Raw genomic sequence first — 8,062 nt, 5'->3', positions numbered from 1 at the left:
GGGGGCACAAAGATCAATGGCGAGCTAACTCAACATAAATCTGAGCTCAATCTTGGAGCCTTCCTGGTCTGTCTGGGGAATTGCGGTATTTATAGAATAATATCTGACATGTTAAATTAGTTCTATTCAATTCAACATTGAACAATGATACGGCATGAGATACGGAAATAAGATTTGTTTTCAGTTAACTCAATAAGAGGATTGATTCAATTTGGAGCAAAGGATCAAGTGACTCTGACTCATGCATGGGCAGGGAACTGTTCTTTCGTGTAAGATGATTCCACTGAAACACAGCTTCCAGCAAACATAATAGAAAAGAGTGAAATGAGAGCCACAAAGTGGAAGTCTCACCCCTGAGATAATAACAGTGGGGAGAGAGTCTGGGGCTGAATAAATGTAGGGGTGGAGTGGAGGGATTTTAGTCGGGATATTAGTCGGGAAAGGACCCCAAGGTTGTGGAGGCTCAGTACCACTGGTGGGCTATCCTCGGAGGTCAGAAGAGTCTAGTGACCCCCTTCATAGATAGCGTCGCTAGATAACCATCAGTATTGCTGATAAGACACTGCCCTGGTGGCAGTGGCTAAGCACACTTGCAAACATTGAAGCTAAAGTGTTCTGGTAGACTGTAAAGCCGTTTTTGTTTAAAAACTGGACTGCCATTCTGGAACATCCTGGCTTGTTTTAAACACTGTTTTGCAGCTCATGGATGTAATGATATTCTGCATCACAGAGCGATAGGGTTGAGCCTCTGGGTCATCACTGCCTCAGGGACGCTGACCGCAAGCAACAAGTCAGTTTCTGCTATTACATCAACACCCAAGTACGTCTCTCTGCCGCCAACTCCAAGGGAACTTTCCAACTGCGTATCCAATATTAAGTCCTGGATGCATGCAGTTTCTTTCAGCACATGAATGGCAAAACCAAAGTCGTTGTTTTTGACACGTCAGTAGCTACATCCCTCTGGCTCCCACTCCACTAACCAATCTTCAACAATAAATTCCTGGATTCTTCCAGGTTGGTGGATCAATAAAAAAAAATCTTCCTGATTCTTTGTCACCTCCAGAATCGACTATTCCAATGTTCTCCTGGCCCACCTCCCATCCTTCATCTTTCATAAACTTCAGCTCGTCCAGAACTCTGCTGCCCATATCTAATCCCACATCAAGTCCCCCTTACCCATCAACTCAGTCCTCACTGACCTACATTGGTTTCCGGTCCCCCAACACCTCCAATTTAAAATTTTCATCTTCGTATTTAAATCCCTTCATGGCCTTCCTCCTCCCTATCTCTAACCAACTCCAGCCCTACAACCTCCCCCTCCAGCAACGCTGTATTCCTCAAACTCTGGCCTCTTATGCATCCTCCCACCATTGGCGGCCGTGTCGTCAGCTGTCTAGGCCTCATGCTCTGGAATTTCCTCCATAAACCTCTCTGCCTCTCCATCGCTCTCAAGGCAGCATTCGATTGAGGGTGGCACCAAGGAATCCTAGTAAAACTGAAGTCAATGGGGATCAGGGAATAAACTCTCCAGAGGCTGGAGTCATACCTAGCACAAAGGAAGATGGTTGTGGTTGTTGGAGGCCAATCATCTTAGCCCCAGTACATTGCTGCAGGAGTTCCTCAGGACTGTATCTTAAGCCCAACCATCTTCAGCTGATTCATCAATGATCTTCCCTCCATCATAAGGTCAGCAGTGGGGCTGTTCGCTGATGACTGCACAGTGTTCAGCTCCATTTACAATTCCTCAGCTAATGAAGCAGTCCATGCCAGCATGTAGCAAGACCTGGACAACATCCAAGCTGGAGCTGGTAAGTCACAAGTAACATTCTCGCCACACAAGTGCCAGGCGATGACCATCTCCAAACAACAGAAACTCTAACCGTTTCCTTTGACATTCAATGGCATTACCATCACCACATCCCCCACCATCAACATCCATGGGGTCACCATTGACCAGAAACTCAACTGGACCAGCCACATAAATGCCTTGGCTTCTAGAGCAGGTCAGAGGCTGGGTGTTCTGCGGTGAGCAGCTCACCTACTGACTCCTCAAAGCCTCTGAACCACCTACAACACCCTACCTAACAACATTGTGGGAGCACCTTCACCATACAGACTGCAGCGGTTCAAGAAAGCGGCTCACCACCATCCTTTCAAGGGTAACTAGGGACGGGCAATAAATGCTGGCCTTGCTAGTGGTGTCTGTATCCCAAGAATGAGTAAAAGTAAATTCAACACAGATCATAGAAAATCGGCAAAAATAATCTGCTCCATGTTTGCAAACTATTTGATGATCCATGTTTCTGCTAAAGCAGTAAGGGAACTTGCTTTTTAGCAATATTCTTCTAAAACAACTTAGCTGTGTATTTGTTAGCCGCTTGCTTGTTTTCTTGAGGTTTAGTGATGTTGAAAATAAAGATTGATATTTACTAATTTTCTCCAAAATGCCCGGGTTTTTTAGGCTCCAATTTTTTTAACTGCAGAATCTCTCCCGGTTTTTAATTCAGCAAGAAATTGGCTCACATCATCTGCTCCACCATTAGAGGCCAAATTTTCATTATGCCCCTGTCCTCTGGAATTCTCTCCCACACCCACTTTGCTTTGTTACCTGCTTCACAGCATCCTAAAGACTCCCTAAAACCTATTCCGGACTTCCCCCCCACCCCCCCGGCCACCTCCATGATCTCCTTTTCTTGCTTGTGCACATCTATTTCTGTTACCTCTAACTGCCGAGTTCTTTAGTGACAAATAAATAAAAGATTTTACTGACTGCCAATTTTCCGGTTTCCACTTCTCTGGTTTTGGATTAGAGGGTCCAGTTTTTGAGCTGGCTGTCTAGAGAATGTGGTGCTGCAGCCTGTGATTCAAGATTCAAGATCATTTTATTGCCATATGTAACTAGTACAATGGAATGCTTACTCCCCACTCACTCCCACAATACAAGCATATAATATAAAAGCAAAAAAATAAAAACAAGTATAAATAAAAACAATAAGCAAATAAGCAAAAAGTATAGCAATAACAGTCCAAGTTGCAGGATATGATGAATAGTACAAAAAAGCTTCAATTACCACTGGAAATAATAGTAATGTAATATGATAAATATATGGTAATATGAGTATAATATATATATTTACATAAACATATAACTATATAATATATGGGGCAGTGCGATTAGCAGTTCAGTAGGCGCACTGCCTGTGGATAGAAACTGTTCTTAAACCTGCTGGTCCTGGTTCGGATGCTGCGGTACCGACGTCCGGACCGCAGGAGGGAGAACAGTTTGTGCCCAGGGTGATTGGGGTCCTGGATGATGGAGCGGGCCTTGTTCCGGCACCTGGTCTGGAAGATCTCCTCGATGGACGGAAGTGCGCACCCGATGATCTTTTCTGCCGTATTCACAACTCTCTGGATGGCTTTCTTGATCCGTGCAGTGGTGTTACCATACCACACATTGACACCACTCGTCAAGACACTCTCTATGGTGCCGCGGTAAAAGTTCACAAGCCACTGTGTGCTTATACCGCATTTCCTCAGGCACCGTAGAGGGTAAAGGCGCTGGTGTGCCTTCTTCAGCATAGCCTCAGTATTATGGTTCCAGGCCAGGTCATCAGAAATCTGCAGACCAGGTCACAGGTTTGAAATTCACAGCGTTTCCATCATTTTATGTCATCCACGATGGTTTCACCTATTGTTCCATCAATGTTAGACCCTGGAATGTAGAAACAGGAGTAGGCCATTCAGCCCCTCGAGCCTGTTTTGCCATTCAGTTAGATCATGGCTGATCTGTATCTTAACTCCATCTACCCGCCTTGGTTGGCAAAAGATGGCCACCATGCAGGAGCTCAGCTCACCTTCCCAACTCTCTAGGTTGGAGGACAGCATCAGGAGGTCTAAAATAGAAGAAAATAAATAAAATTGAATTGCAGAATGTGATCTCAAAGCGCTAATAAAAATGCTGAAAGACAATGTAATAAAGTGGTCCTGGTCACCGGCCTTTTTTCAGCTGCATGTTGTTTTTGGAGCTGTCACCTTTTTGGGGGAGGTCTGTCAGTTTAATCAAATCAGCTTTTCCGAGTTTTGTAGGTTGGTGTTGATGTGTAAAAGATCTTGGTTAGACTGCATTTAGAATACTGCGTCCCAATTTTGGTCTCATATGGAAAAGGTTCAGAGAAAGAAAAAAGACTTGCATTTATAAAGCGCTTTTCATGACCTCAGGACGTCCTAAAGTGCTTTACAGCCACGGAAGTACTTTTGAAGTGTAGTCACCAGTAATGCCAACCCCAGCATCTCATAAATCTCCCCTTTGCCTCTGGTTTCGCTCCCCAACCTCTCTGGTTTCTCTCTTCTACCCCCTCCTTCCATTCTCTCTCCCTCACATTGCTCCGTCAATCGCTCTCTCGTCTCTCAGTCTTTTTCGCACTACCTCTCAGTTTATTTCTCTCATCTCTGTCTCTCCCCTCTTCCTCTTTTCCCTGTATCTCACTATCTCTTGCCCTCAGTGTCTACTCCTCTCTCGACCTGCCCAGTCTCTCTCTCTTCCTCCCCCAATCTCTCCCATGCGCCAATACTCCCGGCTGCGTCAATCTCTTCCTTCCGCGTCTCCATCCCTCTCTCCCCCCTCCACTGGTGTCGATCTCTTTCCCCCTCCCCTGCGTCTCGTCCTCTCTATCTGTACTCCCATCTCTCACATTCCTCTCCCTGTACCCCATCTCGCTTCCATTCTTGTCTCTGTACCTCCATCTGTCTCCCATTCCTCTCTTGTTGAGGGAGATGGCTTATCGGGGGAAGGCAGCAGCAGCCAACTTCCTGGCACCATGGGTGGTCCTGCTGCACAGGACGGGAGGAAAAAGAGGGGTAGAGCTATAGTGATAGGGGATTCTATTGTAAGGGGAATAGATAGGTGTTTCTGCGGCCGCAAACGAGACTCCAGGATGGTATGTTGCCTCCCTGGTGCAAGGGTCAAGGATGTCTCGGGGCGGCTGCAGGGCATTCTGGAGGGGGGGGTGGTGAACAGCCAGTTGTCGTGGTGCACATAGGTACCAACGATATAGGTAAAAAACGGGATGAGGTCCTAAAAGCTGAATATAGGGAGTTAGGTGGTAGATTAAAAAATAGGACCTCAAAGGTAGTAATCTCAGGATTGCTACCAGTGCCACGTGCTAGTCAGAGTAGAAATAGAAGGATATTTCAGATGAATACATGGCTAGAGGAATGGTGCAAAGGGGAGGGATTCAAATTCCTGGGACATTGGAACTGGTTCTGGGGGAGGTGGGACCAGTTCAAACCGGACGGTTTGCACCTGGGCGGGACCGGAACTGATGTCCTAGTGGGAGTGCTTGCTAGTGCTGTTGGGGAGGGTTTAAACTAAAATGGCAGGGGGTTGGGAACCTGTGCAGGGAGACAAAGGAAAGGGAAACAAGGATAGAAACAAAAGACAGGAAGGAGAAAAGCAAAAGTGGAAGGCAGAGAAATCAAGGGTGTAAATCAAACAGGGCCACAGTACATAATAATTCTAAAGGACTAAGAGTGATAAAAAATCAAGCCTGAAGGCTTTGGCCTCGATTTTCATTGAGCTGTAGAGGCGGGCTTGGAGGTGTGCGGGGGGTTAAAATTGCAAAAACTGGCGGGCGGACCCCCCCACTCCCCCGGCCTGGTTCCCGACTTCGAGCAATTTTAACTTAGTCGCATCCAACAGGCGGGACTGGTCGTTAAGGCCCTTAAAAACCACTAAATGGCCTCTATAATCCTATTTTGAAAGGCCCTTGCGAATTTAACCCTTTTCCCACGTGAAAGAAGTCTGGTGGGAAACACAAATGTGAAACCTGGCGGGAGCACTACGGGATTGCTGACTATCAACTACAGGTCAACCATTAAAGAGGAGATTTGATCAGCCATGATTTGCAGGTGGCAGGACTTAGTGATCTCAGGTCTGGGGCAACTTTTAGAAGGTTTAACCACACCTGTGGAAGGTTGGAGCCTCACACCCATCTCCAGTGTGGCCTCCTGGGAAACCCCTCTCGCCACCTTCACTCAGCGCTTCCTCAACGGAGGCATATACCAGAAGCATGGGAGCCATTTATTTCCTTCCCATCTGGGCATTAGAGGAGCTCGAGCACCAGCCATGGCAGCAGCAGCAGCAGAACCAGGAACAACAGCAGCACCAGCAATAGGCTGCTGCTCACCCACCTGAAGCTGCACAGGCCAGAAGGGGCCGGCGCCTAGAAGCTCGTCGGCGCAGGAGATAGCCCCCAAACAGGGTCTACAGACGCAGAGTCAGCTACCTCAACATGTCTGAGCAGCAGTGCCAAAGGCGGCGCCAACTTTCGCGAGAGGTAGTGACTGACATCTGCGCAATGCTACAGCAAGACCTGCAGCTCAGAGGACCAGGTGGACAAGCATTACCAGTGGCCATCAAAGTCACCACCGCAATCAACTTTTTTGCCTCAGCTCATTCCAGGGATCAGCAGCAGACATCAGCGGCATCTCTCAGGCGGCCGCACACACTTGCATCACACAGGTAACCAATGCCCTCTTTGCCCTCACGCACAATCACATCCATTTCACCAAGGATCGAGCAAGTGTCACGGCGCGAGCGGTTGGATTAGTTCATCTGGCAGGCTTTCCAAGGGTGCAGGGCGTCGTTGACTGCACACGTGGCCCTTAGGGCACCCCATCGCAATCCAGGTATTTTTGTCAACCACAAGGACTTCCACTCCCTCAACGTTCAGCTGGTGTGTGACCACAAGAAGGAAATTTTGCATGTTTGTGCCATGTACCCTGGCAGTTGCCATGATTCCTTCATACTGCGCCAGTCTAGTGCGCCTCCGCTATTCAGTCCGCCAGACCAACTTAACGGATGGCTACTTGGAGACAAGGGCTATCCCCTGAGGACGTGGCTAATGACGCCATTGAGGAGGCCAGCCAACGAAGCTGAGGAGTGCTACAACTCCAGCCACATTTCCACCAGATCCATTATCAAGCAAACCGGTTTGCTGAAGATGCGCTTCAGATGCCTGGATAGATCAGGTGGAGCCCTACAGTACTCAGCAGCCAGGGTCTCACAACATGGCACAGTGTCGTGGCTTGCAGATTCCTGAGGACCAAGTGGCTCCTCACATATCCTCCTTAGATGAGGAGGAGGAGGAGGGCGAAAACAAACATCCTGCAGAGGTCCATCAACCAGCGGCAGCATTACGCGAGAACATTGCTGCCCGGGATGCAAGGAACGCACTCCTCCTGGCCAGATTTGCTTAGCCTAGTCAATCAAACACTTTTGCCTCGCTGCTTCTTACCAGAGCTTTGACAATGGCCAAGAACCAGAGGATTCCTAGCACTCTGACCACCATACTGACAGTTGCAAGTATTCCTAAGGCCTCAATGTGGAAGTCCCAATAGCGAAATGACATGACAGACGCCACAACTGCAACATTTGCCATCAGAATTTTTATGTTCAATAACAACGTGATGGCATTTTTACAATAAACACAAAATTGCACCCAAGTGACTACCCTTGTGACTATTTGTGCAGAATTTTCCTCTTACGCGTGCTCCTACGTGGTGCCTCCCCTGTGGCTTCAGCAGATGTGGAGGCCCCTTGCTCACTTTCCTGCTGCTCCTGTCTCGACACCTTTGGCGGGCGTCGTCTGGGGTTGCGAGCCTGTGAGGGCTCGTCAACAGTCTGCTGCTCCTGTGGCTGTGCAGGGGTTGAGACGTCTACCTCACTTGGGTGTGGACTCCGGTGGGGCTCTGACCGAGGGCTCTGCAGTGGCATGGAAGTGTGAGCGCTTGGAGAGGAGCCCCCACTTCCTTGAGGTCTGCCACCAACCTCCCTCTCATGGGTCAGGCCCCCCTCAGCACCTGCAAGTGGCTGGAGAGCACCTTGCTGCACATCAGGGGGGCCTTGGGGACCCGTATCTGCAATAGCAGTCCTACTCAGAAGGGCTTCCATGAAGGTCTGGTTTCTGTTCAATAGATGCCCATCGCTCCTCAAGAGATGTCATTCTATTCTGAACAATGACCATGTTTTCCATACCCTGGCGACTAAGCTCCTCCATGGCCG

The sequence above is a fragment of the Somniosus microcephalus genome, unplaced genomic scaffold, assembly GCF_052327205.1.
Source record: "Somniosus microcephalus isolate GS21.2 unplaced genomic scaffold, FLI_Smic_1.0 unresolved_chr2, whole genome shotgun sequence".
Classification (NCBI taxonomy): Eukaryota; Metazoa; Chordata; class Chondrichthyes; order Squaliformes; family Somniosidae; genus Somniosus; species Somniosus microcephalus.
This window is presented reverse-complemented; position numbering follows the sequence as displayed.